At 44.9% G+C, this 23,072-nt stretch overlaps 1 protein-coding gene across 3 annotated transcripts in view; it reads left to right on the forward strand.

The window, feature by feature from the left end:
• Nucleotides 1-1,499: 1,499 nt before the first annotated feature.
• The window catches only part of PRR5 (proline rich 5), a 91,685-nt gene continuing 70,112 nt past the window's right edge, over nt 1,500-23,072 (forward strand). The window contains exons 1-2 of one of the 3 annotated variants that reach the window (XM_076344109.1): nt 1,500-1,600; nt 2,112-2,195. The gene's annotated coding sequence lies outside the window, so the exon portion shown is untranslated. The remainder of the gene's footprint in view (nt 1,601-2,111; nt 2,196-23,072) is intronic. The other 2 variants (XM_076344128.1, XM_076344119.1) reach the window with 2 other exon arrangements.

The raw sequence follows: 23,072 nt of genomic DNA on the forward strand, positions 1-23,072 counted from the left end.
TTGCCCTGATCACCCCAAAGGATCATACAAAGGGGTCCTCCTTACTTTCTCCTCTCAGATTCCTTCATCTAGTGTAACCATTCAAAGTAACTATAGTCTGAACGCATACTGGATCGAATCAATATAGTAAGTCGCCGATGTCCAGCTTCCACTGACATGGGAAGAAAGTGAAGCATGAGCAGCCCCTTCTGAGATCAGAAGACCACATATTTTGAAGCCTACGGTACTGTGACACGATGCTGTGGCATTAACGCAGCCCTCATTTGAGTCAGCTTCTTGGCACTGTCATTCCCTCTGGCGGGACAGCTGAAGCGGGTAGGAAACCAAAGTAGCGTGCCTGCCAGATACCCCAAATGAGCTGTGATTTGATGTGGCTGAAACTTGTGGTGGAATTGATTCGTATAAAACTTCCTTCGGTTTAAATCCCTGCAGGGTGTACTTTAAATTCCATAACTCAGATCAAAACTACCAACTACAGACCGGGCGAAGCCACAGGTTTTGATTGATACACAGCCATAAAGCAAGCTTCGGCCAGCCAGCCTCTCCCTGTGCAGGATTTCATGCTCCGGCGAAACCCTCGCCCGGGACCTCTGCGCATGGGAGCCCTTGTGCCGATGCCTGGCTCAAGGCGCGATGCTTCCCAGGGGGCTGCCAGCTCCTCCGGCACCGCAGCGCCTGGAGCAGCACTGGCTCTCCTCGAGAAACGACACCTTCGCTTGACACCCGTGGACAGGCTCGTTTGTACTCCTGCCTCCATCAAACTCCTGCCTCAATCTGCACCCTTCTCGTAGGAATTAAACGTACTAGTCCCTTTTCTTCCCCTTCGGCAGCCGCAATCCGGCAGCTCGCTGGAGCAGAGAGGGGGCTCATCAGCCAGGCTTCGCCTCGGCGGTTGTTCCGCAAAACAACTCGGAGGCTGCACGAACAAGCTCAGCGCTGAGCTACCCCAAACCGGCCGCCGCTCAGCTATCAGCCGGCACCGGCGCGGGCCGCCGAGCCCCGCTCCCGGGCGGCGGGGGCCGGGGGGGACCCTGCCCACCGAGAGGCAGCGGGCGGGGAGGGAAGGGGCTGCCGATAAACACGCTGGGGCCGCGCCGGGGTACGGCTTGGCGAGAGGCCGCGGGGGCAGAGCCCGACCCGGCGCCGAGGGACCCCGCCGCGGAAGGGGCCCCCCCTCCGTCCCCGGGCGGGGAGGGGACTGCGGAGCCGGGCCGGGGACAGAGACAGGCGGAGTCGCAGCGGGGAGAAGGGCTCGGGGCTCCCCGCCGGTCCGCGGCCGGGGTGGGGCTTGGTGGATTTGGGGTTTTTGAGGTTTTGTTTTCCCCTTGGCTCCCTCCCGCCGCTGCCCCTCCCGGCGGCGAGGCGGGCGCCGTGCCCCCCCACCCCCCGGCTCTCTCCGCCCCGCCCCGCCCCGCCCCGCCCCGCCCCCGCCCTGCCGGCGCGGCTCCCGCGGCCGCGCATTGTGCATCGCGCCGCTGCCCCGGGCGGCAGCGCCAGCCGCTCTCCTTTGCGGCGCCGCCGGACCACCCCCTCCCTCCCATCCCACCGGCCGGGCTGGGCCTCCGGCTCCTTCCCCCGGCGGCGGCCGGGGTCGCGCACGGTGAGTGGGGGGCGGCGGGGCCGGCACCTGCGGGCGGCGGGGGCTGCGCACCCCCGGCGGCGCGGTCTGGAGGGACCGGGCGCTGCCGCCGCCGGGTCTGTGCCCAGCCTGGGGCTCGCCCCGGGAAATCGGGGAAGGGAAAGTGGGTCTCTTCCCGTCCACCCCCCCCCCCGCTCCCCCAGCGTACACGGCGCCTGCGGGGGGGTGCGGCGTGTCCCCTGGCAGCTGGGGGCTTGGGAGCGGCTCCGGGGACCCCTCTTGCCGCCCAAGGGCCGTGCGGCGGTGGGAAGTCGGGGGCTTCCAGTGAGACAGGTCAGCCTGCAGAGAAACGGTCTCCGTGGTCTAAGGGGGGCTCCCGGCTTTGTGTATTCCTGTGAAGTGCGATAAAATACAGCCCTCGTAGCCGTGTAGATGATTTCTGCTAATTCTAGACCTCGGGCTCGCAGTTTTTGCACACTACGTGAATGTTAAATTAGTGTTTGTGCAGACACTCATCTCCTTTCTTTTACAGTCTGAAATAGCTCTCTCAGGTAACTGGAGTTGACTCTAAATGTGATTCCTGTGGGTTGACCTGCTGTAAGCCTTATTCACGCAAGTAAGATCTATATGCTTGAGTAAGATTTTAATTTTTTTTTTCCCCAGAATGATTTTGCATGTTTCCACCCTGAAGTGTATAATCTCTGATAGCTTTTGCAGAAGATGGGCTTGTCCGTTTCAGTTCGTGTGTGTGTGCGCGCCTGCAGTTGCTGTTAATTTTGGCAGCTCATAAGTGATCGTTGGTAGAGGTCTGGTGTCTTCGTTTTCGTCAAGAATACATTAAGTTGGATGTATGCCAGTGTTTTAATATTGTAGAAGCAACAAGAGAGACAGCCTTAGAAAAAGGATTGAGGAAGCGATTTAGCTTTTCTAATGTTTATCGTTTCCAGCCAGGGTACTTTTAAGCATTTCATTTTAAATTACAGGAAACAATGGGTATTTGCATTTGCCAGCATGTTGATTAATAATGGAAAGATAGGTCTAAAACTAAATTTTGATGCTTCATTTAAAATAAATGCTTTTCACTTCTTCTGTCTCGCGCACCTATTTGCTTTTAGGAAAGAGAGGAATAGCAGGTGATGATTAGGCAGCTTTCTTACGATTTGAATAAAAGAAATAGTTCAATATAGGCCAGCTATAGAATAATGGACGCACTTGGCAGCTAGTGCGTAGTTGGATGTAGAGCTGTGGTGCTGCCTAGCAAAACTCTTCCTTGTTCATAACTTCTCCCGTAGCCAAGGAATAGCATATCTAAGACTTAGTTCTAGGAGTCAGATGAATACTGCACGTAACTCTAGTTTCTCTATGGTAGTCTATTAATACGTGACTTACTATGAAACATGTATTGGCAGGGATTTCGTATTTATAATATACAGCATTGATTGAATGACTTAATGCTTCATCTTTCTTTTTCTCATTAATAATCTAATTAGGGGAAGACTCTGGAAGGAATATGGAATTAAGACATGTTCCCAGTGGATATGCAGTAAAAAAGACACTGCAAAGCAGACAGTGTAAGAGGAATTTCCAAAAGTACTCGTCACCCAAGACAGAGCCAGATTTTGAACACTCCTAGGCTTGTGTTTAGGCTCCAGAGTGAATTTCTAGATTTTCAGTTAATTCTTGTTAGTTCTCAAACTTTTGTATCCAAAGTTCTTTGAGGGACCTTGAGGGAAATGTGTCTGTGTAAGCCAAGTTCTGAGTCTTTTGACACTTAAGAAAATCAAGCCCTGAGCACTTCAAAAAATCTGATCCTTGGGTTACAGTCATACCTCTCCCCATTTCCATTCTAGAGGCATTTCCTTTTAATTTTTATGGCAGATAGAATTATAGTTGTAAAATGTAGCCACAATAAAGCAAGCCAATAAAATTACTTCAATTTTTTTTTATTAATGTAGAAGCCAGCAGGATTAATGAACAGCTTCATAAATACACATGATAAAATGCAGGATCGGTAATAGAACTGTAAGTGGCACTTCATCTTTGAACAAAAATAATAGGTAATGGCTAAAAATAGTATTTCCCGTCTCAACAATAGAGTTAAATATTGTAATAGATATTAACTACAACAAGGTAGATTGGTCCAGAGCTGGAGGCTCTGACCATTCGTACTGGCTGACCTTCTGGCCTACTTCTTTGTTTTCCTTTAAAGTATCACTCTTGCATGTGTGTTTGATAATAAACCACAAATGCAAACCAAAAGCTGTTCTTTAAAGGGAAAATTGGAGCTTTTTTGCTGCACAATAGTGGCACTATAATTTCCGGAATGTATTCTGATCTCGTGTAGCTCAGCGCAAACTGCTGAGCTACATTCAGGTTGTGTCTATAGATTTACACAAGTGGTTTGGTCCCACGCATGGGCAAGAGCATCCTTGCGCCAGAGAGAAAGCACTGAGGTCTGGTTCTGATCATTTAACAGTGTTTGAAGTGTTTCAACATCACTGTTAGAAAAATGCCTTCACATTAAGGTCAATGAAAAATTTGCCTTTCCGATAGCCCTGGCCGCAGCCTCTCAAGGAACTGGTTGAATTCTGAGAGCTGGTAATTATCTGCCTACATCTGTGGCCCAGGACTCATTGACGCTGAGCACAAAGAACAGAAGTAAATGACAAATGCTTGTCCAGATGCACGTCCTTTCGGTGGCGTTTGCTTTCCCCCCGATTTCTTAGGATAAGACTGGCGAGTTTGGGGTGTGGAGAAAACAGTGGGTAATAGTGGCTAGTGCATAACTAGCCCTTGGAAGATGGAAAATACTGTATGGGGATGATTTGAATTAAGTACTGTTCCCTGCTATCGAAGAAATTGCTTGCCTGCTCTACGTCTCAAGTTGGAGTCGTAGGTGACTTTAAAGCATTATTTAAACTGTGGTTTAGGTCTGTTGAAGCAGAAAGGCCACGGAAAGTCTTTCAATAGGAAAAATAATAGGTAAAGATTTTCTTGTTTAAGCCTTTTTCTTAGTAGCTGCAAAATCTGTGTACGTGGCAGGGAGGAAAAGGGAGTCAGATGGAGCCAAGCGAGGAGCTGTTGTGTGAGGTAAAATTCTGATACTGTTCTCTCATGCCACCCTGCAAATACATTTGCATTTAAAATTTTCAGGCAAGCGAAACTGTAGGACCGGTGCAGAATGCTAAACGAAACCTGATGGCTAACTCGGAAAACGCCACATAACGACGCCGGGCATTCCCTTGCTCGGACAACTGAGTTGAAGATTGTTTCTTGTAATGATTATGGATCTGAAACAAAGACAGGTGCAGGAAAAAAGTGGGACATCAATTTTATTCTGAGCTATTTTCACTTGAAATATGTTTACTTTCTGTCACATTACCCTGTGACTGCTGGAAGACTCAGAGGAACCCAAATCCCTTCCTGCCCATCACCTAGCCACAATATACGCCTTTGCGTCGCTCAGGCTGAAATTCATTCTGCTTGGGAGGCTGACAAGCAGTTCAGGGTGCAGTTGTGATCTGAAAGGTATTGGGTATCACCAGGGAGGTACCCTTTATGCTGCTTGTAGGAGCAGACAAAGCAGCAGCTCTTTTGGGGAACTTGGTGATGCATCTCCTGTACAAGAATAAAACGTATTGATGCTCGGTGGTGGTGTGATGTAGAAGCCAGGATGATGACAACCGAGGAAGGAACATAAAAGCCATCAGAAGACATCGGTGGGTTTTACCTTTTCACGTGTAAAACTTGGATGTCTGTAGTAGTTGGCAATGAACCGTCCCTCTGCAGACAGACCGACAGTGCAGAACAATCTGAGGAGACCGAGGGATAGAAACAGGAAAATAAAATGAATGATAGGTTAACGTGTGTATCGGGTGTGAAAGAGCACACGCAAAGTCACAGGGCTGGAACAAATCAAGGGCCTGTGGTCGGGCATGGTTGCTGCAGTGAAGCAGTAATACAAGGCAGCTCAGTTGTCCGTGATATCCTGGTTATGAATGGAAGAATAACAGGCTTTACGTGTGCAGTGTGGATGCATCTGGCTCCCTGGCTTCAATATAGGACACCTGCCCTTTGAAAGTTTGAGAGGGAAGGGAAAGAGCTGATCAGGAGAGCAAAGGGACTGATTTCTGAGGAATGATTAAAAATGCTTAATATAGATAGATTATCTAAGAAGCAAAGATAGCAACAATTTCAGGTGTGGGTACTCAAGAGATAATCACTTAGCCTTTGCAAGAGGGTGCAACTAGACTTAATGGGCTGCAAAAGAGAAGGTAGCTTGAACACCAAGAAAAGCTTCTTGATGGAATGAAGCTAAATAATCTTCCATGAAAAATGCTGGTAGCGTTGGTGGTTGGAGTTTTGTAAAGCTCATAGAGAGCCCTGGAAGATGTTCTGCAGGGCTGGCAGCTCAGGGTCACATCTCCCCTGGCTGAAAAGTGCCTGGGGATTAGGGTGGAGGTTTTAGAAACAAGGCTCTTCAGTTAGCAGGCCAACTCCTCTGCTGGGAGTCAACTTCTGAACTCCCCTGTGTGGTCTGCTGGAAGGGACAGGATCATTCTCTGCTAACTTGGATTAGATGCTGATAGGGAGGGAGATGGACTGGATGAATTAATAGATCTTATTCCATCTTTAGCTCATAGGAGCCTGTGATCCAGGCAATAGATGAATGCTTACCTTGCTGGCAGCTAAAATGCATGCCGTTATTCCGTAAAACAAATGCTATAGCATCTCATATGCCTTTCTGCTCACGCAGGGAGTGAGGATGGGAGGAGGGATGTGATGGAAGACGCTCCTGTGGTGAGCACAGCAGGGCAGGCTAGAAATATTGCTCAGTTTACAGTGACTCTGTTATTTGGTGTCCTTGGACCCATGTTGAATTCTCCTCTAGAGGAAAAGCTAGAAAGCAACAGGCTCAGGGTGTTTTCCTGCTTTAAGTTCCAGCCGTTATTAGCAGGAAAACAAAAAAAGGGTATTCTTGGACAGTAGTTACCTCTTCCTTTGCTGAGTCCTGTAAAAGACACAACATTGCGTACTTGCTGAAATGTGAGGAGCAACTTCAACGGGGCGTGCAGCTCTGCTGAAGTCGTAGGTGATGCATAAACAGATTAGAAGGGCCGAGGGACATGATCCAAAACGCACGGCAGTCGGGGGAGAGACTGCTGCTTTGGATCAGCTCCAGCAGTTCTTCAGTCCAAGATCTCATATTTGCTTATGTTTGGATTTAATAAATTTCTTTGGGATTTCTTATTTTTTAGTATTTTTTAGAATGTGGTTCCAAGAATATAAAGAGGTTGCAATTTTGAACTGAATTAGTTTCATGGTGTTACTGTATACTATTGATACTGTCCTGTACCTCTCTTCAGATACGAGGTGGGTCAGTTCAGGAAAAGTCTGATTAAAGAGACCACTGAATAGTATGATGTACGATAGTACGATAATGTACCTCTCCCGGATGGTTTCCTGTCTTGACATACAATCTTTTCTCCACTGGATTTCTTGTTGTATCCCAGAATAAACCAGAGTTTATATAAATTAGACACGCTCTTACTGCAGAACAGGTGGAGTTACAGGTGCTCCAAGATGGTATGTTGTTGCTGGATAGGGAGGAATATTTTTATTCTGATTCATAGTGGCTGCTTTAAAAATTGGAGACAGTTTGGCTATCTTCAGCATGAATGGTTTATTGGCGGGCAGGCAGGGAAAACATTGACAAACATTTACAGCACTGGCGTAAGGATGACTCTCCTTTAATTAACTGTAACTTGAGCCCCAAAATTTCCTCATCTGGTGACTTGGTACCAGGTTTTTACTTCCTACATTGTACATTTAAAGTGGAAGGCCAGAAGAAAAGAAACTATGACATCTCGTTGTCTTGACTGCAAAGGAAATCAGAAAGCTGAGAGAAGTTAAGCAGTCTTCCAGAAAGTGCATTAACCCAGCTCGGATGTGCTCATCCAGCCCCTCTGTAAGCCAGTACTGCTGGTTTTCTTTTTGCCGCTACATTATTTTTTCTTTCTGTAAAATACTCTTTCAGGGCTTTCTCCAGGAAGAATGGAGGGCCTCTTCTCTTCCTTTGATTAACTATTTATATCTCGATCTAGAGAAATGCCAGCAAACTGGTTGAATTGGTGATTTTCATTGATTCCATTGACTAAATTAATTTCACATCCAATTGTCCCTGTAAGAGGAACACCCACTGCTGTCTGCATTAGTTTATAGGTGTGACTTGGGTTTATACTATCAATTACTTTTTAAAGTACGTGCACTAATGATTACATACAGAGAGTCTTGATTCACTCCTGACTGCTCCACTGGTGGTTACCATGACTTTGTGGTCATGGTTTTGCTTGTTTTGCTGTTTTTTGTGGTGGGGTTTTTTTTGGTTTGGGTTTTTCTTAAATTTTTTAAATTTTTGCTCTGCAGCACTAGGCAAAGGCCACTGTCAGCAGGTTATCAGACTAAACAGATGATTGGGTTGGCTGGGCATAACAAAACCTCCACTCCTAAATAAAGCATCGTTCCTGGTATAAATTATCCTGTAGTGTATCCTATCAGTGAGGTCTGAATCAGTCCAATTCAAAGTGCCAGGAAAAAGACATTCTTGTGGTAATTCTGGCATCCCTGAAGATAGGAAGTATTGGAAAATCTGGGAGAGAGCTTGTTCTCATAAAATATCCAAGCCAGTTTTGTATAACTGAGAAGCCTATTGGAAAGTTCAGATAAGAAGCCAGATGTTGTCCAAAACTTGAGATTTGCTTGCATGGATCAAATTTGGCATTACAGCATGCTTCCCAAATTAATTCTGTAGTGTATAATTCCAGCATGAGTCAATTTTCCATTTTATTCTGCATGACTTTCGTTCATTTATCATTACTAAACAATTTCCTGGGGATAGTCAGGCTTAAGTGTGTGTTTGTATGACTACCAGAATTGTCTGCGATTATCCAGACAGGACAGAAAATACTAATGGAGGTTAGAAGTTAATTTTTTCCCATCTACAGCACTGTATATACCTTGTTACAGTCATCAAGGATTTCTCAAAGTTTACCAGAAGATTTAATTTGAAGAATGGTCCCAGCCAGGAACAACGTGCAAGATTTATGCTTATCATACTCATGTACAGTAAATTCCTCTTTCTTTTGCTGTTTTTAGGGTCAAGTTTTTAACATTAATAATACACTACTGGCATCATCCCTTTTTACACTTTTGCTGGGAAAAGAGTGTCCAAAAGAATATTTATTAGCTGATTTAAATTCAGTTAACTTAATTTCCCTTTCATGGAGTTTTTAACAATGTTTAATGAGAGATGCAACTGAATTGCAGAGCTATTATCTCCCCCTGAATACATCGAGGTCTTTCTTGAATTCCCATGAAGTTTTCTCGATCATTCACATTTTAATCCTGCCCCTCATAATTATTTTGTAGCAGATGGGAAGTCCTGTAGATGCTAATTCTGTTGGCCTTAGTCATGCTTATTTAACAAATGGTTCCAGTCCCCCATTTATCTGCCTTAGTATCCACTGTTTATTGGTGATTTGATTTTTTTTTTTCCTGCCTTTAAACCCTTGGGTTGAGGAACTAAGACCACCCTGTGCTAGGCAGAGTACAAAGACAAAACAAAGTGCAGTCCCTACCCTGTACATTAACACTTTATTTTTATGACTGAATGAGGGAGAGTCCTCTTAACTGATCTGTACTCAGACCTCTCCAGACTCTCAGTTGCCACTTTAGCAGCATTTAGATATCCTAGAAAGTAAATCTCCAGTTTAGGGCAAACAATTTAAAACTGAGCACCACTGTTGCAAAAACAAGCCTTGTGCTTGTTGGAAGCTGTAAAGAATTTAGGTTTATAAAGCCTACCTTTCATCCGTGTGCTTAGGCAAAAATGTGATGCTCTTTCCTCTCTTCTTTGCCTTGCTTCTCCTCTCATTCAAGCAAATGGGCTGATGAATGCTTAGGTGAAATTTATCCGTCCTATTGTCTGTCTTGTTTGCTTGCCTTCTTTCAACAGCTTCTCTGTTCAGTGTTAAACAACAGGAGAAGAAAACCACTACTAAAAGTGAAGATATTCTATTATCACATTATCCTGTGAAGAAGGGTGTTCTGCTTACCCCACAAACGGTCAAACTAGAGAGGTTCCTTGCAGGCTGTAAAATCTGTGATGGCAAGAAGAATGATAAAAGCACATTGAAATTACAAATCATTGCATTGCTGAGCGCAAACTACTGTATGTGGAGCACTCTGTACCCTTTGAAGACTACAGCCTGGAGTGTGATTTTGTAGGCAGCAGAGGTTCAGAGGCAGAGCTGGGGGATGTCAGAGGGCAGTTAACTGAACTAGGCTCTTTTCTAAGCATTCCTTGTTCTTCCTTTGGTTTTCCGTATGGGCACTTACACGCGCACAGACATACATAGATACACATGGAGATGCACAATGTCTAACAGACCGAGCATGAAGGCTGACCCGCTGCTCTTAAAACAGAAGCCACTGCTGTGCACGTTTTGCAATGTGTCGTCCGTAGTGCCCCGTGCAACCTTGTATAAGGCATTACGCCGGGTAGCTAGATGATGCCTTTCTTGTATTGGCGCAGCTGGTGGAAAAAGCGTATGGGGCTTGCCATTCTTCTGATCCAGGAGAAGGCATGTCCAGACAGATTCCGGACGGCTTCTGTGTGGTGATCCTACCACCAGCAGGTGCTAGGAAGGATGGACGCAGCTTTACGCTGCTAGGACATGCCCTTTAAGGCTTCTTGCTTCATGCTCTCACGGGGAATGCGAGGAATGCTACATAGTCATGAAGAGCAATAAAACAGCTGACACATCTATTGGGATTCCTACTCTTTCAACCTGAGCTTTCCAAAGCCTGGTGAGATATATCTGGCAGAGTCCTGAAGAGCTCAGAATGGCTTTTTATCCACGAGTCCTACTGAGCAATATTTACATAACATGGGGCAGGATCCCCTGTGGTTTGATCTTTGGGTATGACCCAACTGTCTACCACTGTATGATCCCATATAAAGTCTAGAGGTGTGTTGTGGTTTGGGATGGCCACAGTGATTAGGAGAACTCCTCCTGGAGGGGCATGGGGAGCTTAGGCAACCATTGCTACTGCTTTGGCTGGCCCCAGCAGCTCCGTGCACGCATTCAGAGATGCCAGATATAAGCAAATAAAAGCTGTTTGCTTAGGTTCCCCCCCACTGCCTTTTTTTTTTTTTTAACTCCTGCATCTGCTGTGTTGCACAGTCTCCTGCCTGCCTCTACAAATGAGACAGTAACGGAGCAGATTTATTAAACTGATAGATTTAAAGAACAGGAAATAACAGTGGATTTAATGGCATTTGAAGACAGTTCTGACCTCTGAGGAACACAGCATTGTGTGCTGGAATAAAGCTGAAAGATGGTGGTGCCCTTGGTCAGGGTGCCCAAAGTCACGGGGAATTTAAGAGATACTCACTTTGCTTACGTTTTAAAAACACCTTGTTGTTTTGCTGACTCTACAGCAAAGCCCCTATCTTGGAAACAAAGTACAAAACCTTTAGCGTGCTAGTGATGCAGGTCCCTCTTAGACCAGCACTCAGTTTAGCTCTTAATTTATTACGTTTTTTGCTTACTGAGGGGAAGTCAAAAGGATTGTGGTGCTTTGGGTGGTGGCAGGAGGTGTTTGGGAATGGTGAGTCCGGTGCTATTGCAAACAAATCTTGGTGCTTGTGGCTTGCTTTGTAGCTGCCGAGCGGGGTGTGATGAGCCGGGGCTTAGGCTGTCGTGTTACAGGGTTGGGTGAATTCTGGGGGAGCACTCAAGTAAGAAATCTAAGTGCAGGGTTTATGTGAACAAGTGCGGAGTAGAGTAATGCCCATGCCTTTAGAGTAGCTAAAGGTATCGATTAATTTTGCATTGAGTTTAGGTATGAATCTTGTCTATAAGCAGCACCATGTGCCCTCGGAGCTTTTCCACGTGATCAGTGCTATCTCGTGTTGTAGCTGATGCCTGCAGCACTGACAGCCAAGTCTTGTGTGCTGTCCTGTTTCCCATCCCTCCCTCTTCCCCACCCCCTCTGATTACTTTTCAGTGTCTTCTATTTAAGAACTGTAAATGACTCCAGTAAACCTATTACTCTCTGGGGTTATGTTTATCTGTTGCCAATTTTACTGAATGGAACTGTGCAACAGCCTAAAAGATAAGACCATGTGAATTAGGATACTAGGTCATGTTGGTGGCTTTTAGTTTTGACTAAGTGGAAGAGCAAATATTGCAAGCTTGAAGAAATATAAGGGAAATATTTACTGCCACCTCTATGCATGGAATAACTTCAGGGGAGGATGCAGATTCGCCAGCCCTGCTGTACCTGAGTACACCTAAGTGAAACGTAGTGCGGCTCCCTGGTACCTAAGTGGAAGATGGACGTTTGGCACAGCACAGCTTGATGCAGCTGTGACCTTGTGCCTTGTCCCAACAAGGTTGTGCAACGGGGGACAGTGGCAGCAGGGAACGAGGACAGAAGGGAAACGACCTTCCAGTTTTCTCTTCTCCCTCCCAGGAAAACCTGGGCCTCGTGAAGTCACCCTGAAGCCAAAGCAGTTAGCTTTTAAACTCACCAAGTCAACCCACCACCCTTGCCGGAGGGCAGAAATCTGGTCTTCATTTCAGTTAATTTTGGTTCAGCCACCAAAACCCCTTTGTATTTGGTCCTTGGGGCGATATTCCAGCTGTTTATTTTAAAGAGCCAGTCTGGCTAATGCCTTCTTGGGGCAAGAGCCTTCCTCTTATGGGGGATGCCAAGCCTGGAGAGTCCTCTGGCTCCACAGAGGACATTTACATTCAAATAGAAACAAGCAGAGCTTTTTACTGAATCAAAAATCCCCGTCTCCAGTGCATTTGCCGGCTGACTGCTGCAGCGTCTTGTTTGCTGTGCTCTCTCGTGGCTCCCTGGCAGTGCTCTCCCCTGTCGTGTTTCATTGTACGTTTTCTGTGAACACAAAGGCATCTGTGTTAATCTCTCATTTTCCAGGCGATTCGGCGTTCTCTTCCAGCCTCTGGCTGCCTCCTATTTCTGAGATTTTTCCTAGGGTGGAAGTAAAATTTGGTAAAAATGAGGAACAAATATGTATAAGGGGGATTGACCCAAGTTTTCAAGACTTGAAAATTACTGTGAAAGGAAACCAATTGGGCTTATGCCCTTCTTTATTTCTGTTTGATTTTTTTTTATAGGAAGTCATATCCAGCCCAGCCTGTGAGTCTCCGTGACCGTAGTAAGTCAGGCAAGGCAAGAGGGACTCTTGCATTTCTTTCTTTAGCAAAACCTGTAGCCCTCTGGTCAAATCCTACCACCTTAGAAAGGCAGCAGATTATTTCAGCTCTTGAAGGCCTGCCTGCAGACTGCTCCATCACTGGAGAAAATGCTCTTGGGGGGCTGTGTGGGAGGGAGCGTTCCCTTGTCTTTCATTTTGTTTTTCACTTTTGAGGGCTATTTTTGTTCGTGTATTTTTTTCACTTCCTTGAGCATCACTATCATATCAGAAACTAACTTTTTAGAGTATCTTTCTTCTCCTGCCCTTTAATCAGTGGATGAGAGCTACCAAACATCATCCCATGAATATTTCGGCAAAACCAAGACATTCCTGGTGCATATATAAGGTAAACAAATGGAAGGAAAAAACAAACCAGGATTTTATAGCAGTCATATAATATTAATAGTAGACTTTCAACTTCTTCTGAGGCTTCAGAATTAATTTCGAGGCAGGGAAGTAATTTTTTTAATTACCTTTAAATAGAGCGCTGAGGAGTAAAAAAAGCTGCGTTGACTCTGCACGGGGAATGGAGTGGCACTGACCCAGACCATCTTTCCTTGGGGACCACTGCGTTGTAGTCGTCTCGGTGAGGTCTTCAGTATTCAGTCGGATACCAACTCTGTGTGGGACAAATGGAGTCCGCCAGCCTTTTGTGGCATCTTGTAAAAGCATTTTTCTCCCTCATCGCTTGAAAATGAAGGGAAATAGGGAGGAATTTTTTGAGTCATCTAGCTTGCTGCTATGAGATTATGTGGAAATGCTTTCACTACTCTTTAGCTACCCATGAACGATTGTGCCTAGAACATACCCTGAGAGAACATATGCTTCTGGTTTTGCTTATGCTTAATTATCTTTTTTGTGCTGCCTTCCCACAGCACCTACGTCAGTCAGATTTTGGTCTGTGAGTCTATGACTGAGGCTTCATAGTTTGAGAATAATGCAAAAAACCCCAACAAATAATAATTCAAAATCCTTAAATACAACTACTTTTATGCTATTTTGTAGATGGAGCCTGCTCAGTAAAGCTTGGAGGAAAAATTGTCTGACTTGTAGTTAATTTTTATTGAGGTGCAATTGCCCTTGAAGCTCTGAGAGAGTTTTCCCCGAATAAAAAGTCTGAGAAACGATACTTAGGCTTGTGCAGTCTCTGGAGCAGCTTTCAGGTTTGGGGTTTGGTTCTTGGGGGTTTCCCTCTCTTCGTTCTCTTTGTGTTTGAACCCTTGGCAGCTTTCCAGCATTGTTCTCCGACCTGCTGTGAACAAGTGGAGGAGCGGTGTGCTCTCACCGCTAATTCAGCAGAGATTGAACGATAGCATTTGGTAAAGGTTAGAGATGCCGGCTGAGGATAGGGTCAGAGTCACCCACCCGGCCACGTGCCTTGGGTTGTGGTTCCTCCACATTGTATGTGCCTGTTTCTTACTCAGTGAAGGTAAGCGCTACCAAAGCTGGCCATCGCTCTTCAGGATCTCTCTTCTGAGTTGCTTTTTTTTTTTTTTTTGCATGTATTTTTTCTTTTTTGTTGCGTAAGTGGAATAACTGACGCTCCAGTGTAAATACTGTGGCCCTGACAAAAGCCTCTCTCTCTCTCTTCATTGCAAGTGCTACGCACATGATTGTGACTCAGTATAATGCAGAACAGTAACCAACAAGAATCCAGAGAAATTCGTCATCAAAGCACTTACCAACCAGTGTTGTCCACCAGCACAGATTCAACAAGCTCCACAATATGCCTTGATACTCAGGTTCTTCCTTCTCTTTGGTTATCACCTAACTTTTGCTATTGTAATGTCATAAGATTTCCCAAAGTTTGGTTTCATGTGTAGCAAGATCTTCTGGTTGGGTTGTGCTGCTGGATCTGAAATCTAAACGGTGCTGCCGTTCAACTGCTTGTGATACTGAATCTCTAGTGTTTCCTTTGTTTTCATGGAAGCTTGAAAATTCTCCAACTATTATCTTTTGTTGAAGAAGCAGTTTTGTTCAGGTTTTAAATGACTCCTCCTACTTGCATAGGGTTGTTACCTGCTTACAAAAGGGTTGTGGAAATAGCGTTAAAAAAGTTTGCAGGTTTGTGTTCTCCTTGCACCAGCAGAAAATTGCATTGAGGGTTTTGCTGGATCACTCAGATAAGGCACAGCAAAGATGCTGCACTGCCGTCCACTTTGCAAACTGCTGTTTCCAGTTAAAATATGGCGAGGCCTCCTTTGCCACAGCTGTTTGATACTGCCCCTGCCCCTCTGCCAGCAGTTAGCCTTGCATGCATCTGCTTAGCAGAATAGACTGTGTGAGCACTGTCTAACTTACTTGAGGCAAAATCAGAAAGCTCAGGTTGAACTGCGAATGGGAGCTGCTTAAATGAGGATGGGTGTCTTAGTATTGGTGTGGCTGCTCCTCCTCTGCCCCAGGCAGGAGGGATGGCTGGACCTGGGACTGCTTTAACCCTCCCACTTGCATCTGCAAAGGGATCTGTTTGCACAGTGTGACGATATCTAAGCAGAAGCTTAGACTGATTTAAATAAATCCATTTAACACTAGTGCAGCAATCATATTTTGGCAGAACTGGAGTGTTCCTGTGAGCCTGGATAGCATTTAGTTTGCAAGATGTTCACCTTTAAAATGTCCAGTATTGTTTTTCTAGCAGCTCTTTTCCCCTCCTCTGCCTGGTGAGAGGCTAACATTTGGGGCTTTCATTTATGAGTGGGTTTTTTGTCCACATGCCTTGGTACATGCTCCCAAAGCTCACAGAGTGCTGTGCAGGTAGCAGGCTGCCTGTGGTCTCTCAGCAGGCAGCAACTCTTCCTTTGCTGGAAACAAACTCATCCATCCATTCATGTGTGAAAATCTCAACAGTCATGGAAATTTCGGTAGGAATGAAGACATGACAATGAAAGTCTCTCAGGAAAACCTGGCAAATTAAAATGGGGAAGAAAAAGACACCACCACCCAGACTGAAAAGGGTCTTACTTTAAAAAGTTTAAATTTTTGTAGAACTTTAGCCAAGTTGGGAACCAGTTGGGTAGTCCAGGATAACTCCTTGGTTTTATCGAGTGGAGGAGAATGGGGAAGAAGTTTTATTGATGAATCAGGGTTCCTTTTTTTTCTTTCTTGTTTTTGTACTAAGGATGTTTCTTTTCAGTTCAGGTGACACCAGTTTAGCACTCAAGATGGTCTTGAGGCTTTCATGTTTGTATGCTCACAACAGTGGCAGGTTGGGACAAAGCAGTGCCGTGATGGATGACGAAGTGACATCGTATTCTGGCTATAGAATGACTGAAGGGAGACTCTTAGTGATATTGTTGCTGTTGCAATTATTTGCTTATGATTGTGCTTAAGCAACTTATTAGCAGAACCATTGTATTAGGCTTTACATAAATGCATGGAAATAGACACTTAAAATGCATGCATACATACACATATATATGTACACACGTTCTAAGTTAATAAAAAATAAGAGGTCTGATAAGAACTGCTTGGAGTGAGAAGATACGTAGAGCCAGCGCCAGTAAGGATGCTACAGCCTCCTTCAGTCACCCGATAAATGCCCAGTGTCAACTGGCATGGTCTAAGTCTTAATGGACAAGTATATATTAGATTTTTCTCTTATTAAACCGCCAGCCATCCTGCAGGAATGCTTCCAAATCATGCTCTCCTCAGCTGATAAGCTGGGTTTTCTTCCTTGATTTCTTTGCAGCTGGTGAGCCAAACCACCTGCCTGCCGTTCATGTGCTGGCTTTGCCAGTGCCAGACCAGCTGTGCAAGAGCAGTTGCCATCTGTCTGGGGTGAGGACAGATTGCTAGTACAGAGGCTCGGGAAGTAATTATAAGGCAAATTTAATTTGCTCTTTGAGCATGTTGAGGTCCAAGTAGCTTTCCCTCCCCCCGCCAAAAGAATCGGGGTGGGGGTGAGGAAAGAAAATCATAGAAGGGAAATATAGGGAGGAAAGAATTGAGCTGCGTCCTCGCCATCTGTCCACTGCGACTCACGCAGCTGCTCTGCCACTGACAGGTTGCTGTCTCTCCACCCAGCGCAGACAGCCAAATGACTTGCATCGTAACACAAACCACTGAAGATTTAATACTAGTAAATAGCCTGGTCAGAATAAACTGTACCTGGAGGCAGAGCCTCTAGCTGCTCGAAAATGTTCAATATCCTCTTCCTTCTCTCGTTTCTCCCTTCTCTCGACCCAAGATTTTCCCAGAATTTGGGAGCCAAATACAATTTCAGTATGCATGCTTTTTCTGGATCAAATCCCGTACCTCTGAATGCAGCACGATCAGTTTTGGAACATTAAAAGGTTATCCAGAAACAAAGGGGAATGGCCAGTTAGAGCTACAGTGGGACTACTACTGTGCTTAAAATTAGTTAAGGATGTGCTTAAATGCTTCATTAGCTCAGGGCCTCCGTCTGCTACCTGGGGCTGCACAGTTTCTGACAGTCGCAGCTCCAGGGGCATGTGGAAGATGCCCTCCTTTTGTTTGTGAAGAATACGTATTTTGTATCTATTGCTGTGGAAACATGGCAAACAGGCAAACGTGGACTTCAAGGTAACAAATACTAGAAACTAAACAAAAATACCAAGGGTGTAGTGTGCTTTTGTGAATGGCTTTAGATATCTTTCTTGAAATCTCAGTCAGGCACTCAGGAGATGTCTGAGGGGTTCCCCCAGCACAAGGTGTGTGTGGAGTCCACCTCTTCTCTCCCAGAGGCTCTTCAGGGTGGGTCTTATAACAACCTGGGTCCTGATCCAGTATCAGTTGACATCAATAGAAAAATACCTTCTGTACCTAATATAAAAAAATCTGGCACAACACTGGTTTTGGTTTTCCTCTCCTGGTATTACTAATCATCATAGAGATTTTCCAGAGATTAGTCACTGGCAGGTGTCCCTTCCTGAGCCTGAAGGACCATTCAGGCAGTTGTTAATCCCCAAGAATAGCTCGGCACTTTAGTCATTACTGAAAAATTGAATGTTGTTTAGAGGCTCAATGTGTCTCTCATAACCGTTCAGAGAGGTGATGATGGGGTGACATTAAAGCTCCCTAATGTTTGCGCTGTAGGACTTTAAATTAGTGATGGCAGGAGCACAAAATGATGGCTGAGTTGAATCCAGGTGCTTTTTGTGATAGTCCTGTAATTGCTGCTACTTCTACTTACCTCTTCTTTTTTGAAGTCCGTTTATTTCCCACAAAACCCTTCCCTACATACTGCCTCCAGCACACCGAGTCCTGACATTGCTGCACAGTTTATCTAGTCTCTGGCTGGTTTTGGTGATGGAGGATTGATGGAGCCATGAACTTGCTGACTTCTGTGTAAGTCCAAGACCAACATTCAGATCTCCCCTAACTTTGGCAGCTGAGAGAGTAGAGACGTGGTCTGTCTTCTGCCAACAGTAGTTTATCCTCTGCTATCCAGGCATATCATCTTCACTAGAGATGAGTCAAAAACTTGTTTTATACCATTTTCTCCTTTTATTCTCAAGGGGTTCAGACAGCAATACCTGCTTTGAGAATGGCAACAGATACAGGCTGTGGAGCTGTATTCTTGTGTTACTGGGTTTCCTTGGGAAGCTTTTGACTAAGCAGCTGCCATCTCATGCGTAGTCAGAAGCTGAGTCTGAGAGCGTAGTAGAAACGTCAGAGGAAATATAAGAAGTTGCTGCCTCCAGCTATTTGCTACCTTTCTTGAAAATCTTCAAGTCTGGTAGAGCAGAAAGTATCTCAGTATTGCATGTGGCAGCTTCACTGGAACCTCACCTTCCTTGGCAGTGGAGCTGACACCACTGGATTTTGCACAGAAACAGATACAGAGTATAACGCCAACTTTGCTTTGGTAGAGCAGGGGAAGGGGCAGAAGGGGTGGTAGTGCCATCATTTCTTAAATTTCTCTTTCCAGACTTGGAAGACCTCTGTAATGAGCTGAGGATGAACTGCCTACTTATTTTTTTTTTCTTTCTTTTTTTTTTCTTCCCCCTTTCCCCTCACATTATTGAATGCAAGTGGCAATTACTTCTGCTTTCAGGATGCATGATTGCAGAGTACTACCCATGCAAGGATAGGAGTCTCTTTCCCCGCCCCCCCCCCCCCCCCCCTTTCCCCCCCTTGCAGTCATAGTGATCCTGGAAGTGGAGAATTACGACATTTCACATTCCTTTTGCCCAATCCATGCCACCCAAACAAAATTTTCTTTTGCAGACAGGGCCTTGTGAGCATCTGTTGTAAAACTCCGCTACAGGTCCTGCATATGTCTCTAATCTGGTACCAATGCTGGCATCGTTAAGCTTGGTTATTCCTAGTGTGGCCATCAGTAACCCCAGCTCTGCTCTAAAAATAGAGCAGAGTGGCTTTTCTGAGTGGCTTTTGCTCTGGTGTATGCCTGAAAGGTGCTAAGGTGCTAAGCCAGAAGCTTGGTGGTTCGAGTGGAGATGTCCCCATTAATGTTGGTGGGCCTTAGAGCATGTCCAGCAAAGTCTACAGATCTGTGAGAAGAGACAAAATTGTCAAGGGGCGTTGTGGGTCGTGGCCTCATCATTCTTTTTTTCCACGTAGACTTTAAATTCTTGCTGCATTGAAAGTCACTTTTGGCTCCGCTCTGCTGTCAGATGCGCCTCTCTCCCTCTTCTGTTGCTTCTTCCAAAGCTTGCTTATCGCTGGCTGTGCCAGGAGCGATGGATCAGATGAGAAGGGTGTGATTTGTTTCTCTAAGCTGGTTATGAGTCTCAGTTGCCCAGGATCCATCAGTCTCTTAATCTCTCCATAGAGGGTTGCTGTTCTTAATAGGCAGCTACTGTTCACAGCGGATGTTTTTCACATAGGCTTCAGAAGCAGCTGCCTTAAATGTGGTCTGGCACCTCTGCAGACAGAGGCTGAGCAGTGGGCTGGGAGAGGGGCCGGGGTGAGGATGGCTGTGGGCAGGGCCTCCCTGCGGTGCAGGAATTGCTTATAAATAGGAAGACAAATTGAAATGTTCCCTTTTCGGTTTTCCATGTCCCGCAGTTCTTGGGAATGAGGAAGGAGGCCAATAAGAAATGTTGGCATTTTAGTCAAAAGCAAAGGCGGCTGAAGGGGAGTGTCTTTTTTTTTTTTTTTTTTCCCCTAGTGTTCCTGCAGAGATAGTGTCAGGCTGCTGTGCAAAAAATCCTGCCTGGATTTGCTCGGTTTTCAAATACAGGGGTAAAGCAGTTGACAGTCCCTGTCGGTGAGATTGCCTAAAGTGACTGAGCAAGCAAAGGAGACCCAGCAGGTGCTCAAGTGAAATTCTTCCAAAATGCCCTCGTTTGCACTCACTGCATCCTTTCCCAGTAAAACCCTTCAAATGCTGCTTCAAAAATTCATGCATGAGTGCTTTAATGGAAGCAAAGGAGAGACCTTTCTGTTTCGTCCTGAAAGAGTCCGTGGAAAGTTCAAAGGGAACTTCTAGTGTTTAGTTATGCTGCGTTTACCCATCCAAGAATTCTTCTCCCTGAGTTACCTGAAGCTTTAATGTTTTATTGAAATTGCTGGGGGATGTTGACTTTCATGTGAGACCTGTAAATGAGCAGCCTGTAAAACCAAGGCACTGATATATCAAATATGAATTTAGCTTAAAATGATGGATGTTATGAATAGGATTTTTCCAGTCTCTTCCTGCTGAAATTGTTGACTTTTTTTTTATAATTTTCATTAAAGCAGAGCCAGGGCAGTGCAGAAAGATTTAAAAATGTCAGTCTGTAAAGACATTTATGAATTTGAGTGGTACTGCCGTCGGGATTTTTTTTTTTTGTCTGTTTTGTTAAGTGGTAGTCACCCCTTGAAAAATGTGTTACTGTTCTACCTCCACGATTAAATTCACAGCCTGCTTGCAGTGTGAAAACGCTGTCAGTGATGCAGTTGTGTTTGCAAGCTTTGCTTGTGAGATGTTTTCACTTACCTGAATCCGAATTAAACTTGGGGTGCTGTGAAATCGGTTCACAAGGTGCTCTCTGCAAAATGGAGCATCACCACCGACATCTGTGCAAGCACGCTGGCAGTAATCTGTGTGCCGCTTGTCCGTGCCATCAATTAGTCCTTACGTTTAAGACTTGATCTATGGGAAATGAAGAATGAGAGAGGTTTTAAATATGAATTATTGGAGTTTTGATTGTGGAGAGAGGTTTTAAGTAGGAGTTTTAAGTATGGAGAAAGTAATAATCTGAGATAAGATGGGAGATCTTTTGGTGCTTTTAGGCTAGGTTAATCCTGTAATTAGCCCCTTGAAGTTTCATTTTTGTTTTTGGTACATTCTAGCTTTTTCTTTGTCTCCATGGAGTTAGATTTGATGCTTTTTAATGCAGAGCTTTCTGTAACTTCTTCATCCGACTTCTTTTAAGGGTTTTCAGGAGAAATTATTGCCTTTAGGTTTCTATCTTTATAAGTTTATGTCCTCAGAGATATAAAAGCAAATTAAGTGTCACTATTGCAGCAGAAAAGAAACTCGGCAATACATGCAACAGAAACAGACTGTCAGCAAAAAAAATTCAGCTACGAGAAGTCAGCATTAAAAACAATCTTCTTCTTTGTCTGAGGTACAATGTTGCCCCAGGGAAAGTCAACAGGGGCTTTCCTATCCATTTCTGTAGCCAGAATTCATCAGAATTCATCCTTTAGTTATAATTTGAATTTATAGTATGAGCTTTAATTCCATTGAAGTGAAATATTTTTTTAAAGGAGAAAGATCAGGGAAGCAAAGCCCGGAAGACATACTGCCATCTTTTTATCGCTGGAAAAAAGAAAGAAAAAATATTTGATACCTGCAAATCTTTCACAGGTCTGAAAGAAGAGTGAACCAAGGTGCTTGGGAAGCCAGGTATAGCATAGGCTGAACCCCGTGGTCTTGCTTGTTGGGACCGGTTGTAGACTGGCTTGTTAAATGGCCGGGGAGGGGAAGGCCAAGAGCACAAAAGGCCACTTGCTTCGCGGACTGAAATAAGGCTTAACTATCCCAAAGGAAAATTTACATATATGTAACTCGAGGACTAAAGCCAAGAGTACAGATGGTATGTTTTATATCGATGTCTTTTCACTTCATTCTTCCCGTGCACTTTTTTCCACGCTTCTGGTTGATTGAGCTGAGCTTGCAAAACTCTGAAAGTAGTGACCAAGCCTTTGCAATTTCCAGCCATCCATATGCTTCCCGGTCACTGCAGCCCCAAATTAAAATCGTCCAGTAGAAAAAGGTCTATAATGCTGCTGCTGTGGGTTTTCACATGACAGATCTTGATCACATCAGCTTGCCAGGCTAATTGTAGTTTAATTGCAACCACCATTTCCAGCCAGTGTGTTGATTCTTGGCTTGCACCTTTGTAGACTGCAGTCACTGAAATGATAGAGCTTATTTGCCGGCCACTCACAGCTGAATTGAAAGACATACGCAGTAATACTCGAAATTAGAGTCCGTGTGACTGATTTCTCTGGCCGTAGCTGGCTGAGCGGTAGGTGTAAGTGGGGCAACTGTGTCAGCTCCACTGAAATAATGATGTACGGCAGCTCCTGTTGTCAGTCCTGAGGAGGAACTGACAGTCCCTTTGCTGAGCAAGTTCATGCTGTATGAAAAATTAATTTCACCCACACTGACAAATAAGTTAAAATACAGTCACTTAGAAAAGGAGGGCAGTTATATTAATGTGTTATTTATAATGCACCTGTGATGCATGATCCTGTGTTTTACCCTGTATTTTTGAATATTCACTAGTATTTGGACAACTACAACTCTGCCAGAAGTAGCATTTTGGATTTGAGCAAACTCTAAAATAGCTGTTCTTTCAAGTGGCATCACCAGTCATGCTACACCTTTTCCTCCTCTGCCTCACACGCATAGAATATACCTGAAAATTATACTGCCCTGTGGCTCAGAGCAGTTTGAGCTGAATCTGGGTTGGTGGCAGCCTTGGGGTCCAAAATCCTCTGGAGTCGTGTTTCTTTCCATGCTGGTCACGAGGTCTCTAAACCTACAACGTGACGGTTACGTCTGCAAAAGTATTTTGGGTCGTTCAGCGTGGTTCCCCTGAGACACTTGTGTTGCGGCTTTCCCTATAGCGAGGTGGAGGGATGGGTAAGTAGTATGTGCCTGAGAAAACTGTAAAGCAGTTCTGAAATTCTGCCTCAGGGAAATGCCTGGTTTAAGGCATGTTATCAATACTTGATAACAAAAGGCTATTTGAATTCTTGATTTGCTTTACCTGCCAAAATAAC

Source organism: Aptenodytes patagonicus, chromosome 1 (assembly GCF_965638725.1).
Source record: "Aptenodytes patagonicus chromosome 1, bAptPat1.pri.cur, whole genome shotgun sequence".
Taxonomy (NCBI): Eukaryota; Metazoa; Chordata; class Aves; order Sphenisciformes; family Spheniscidae; genus Aptenodytes; species Aptenodytes patagonicus.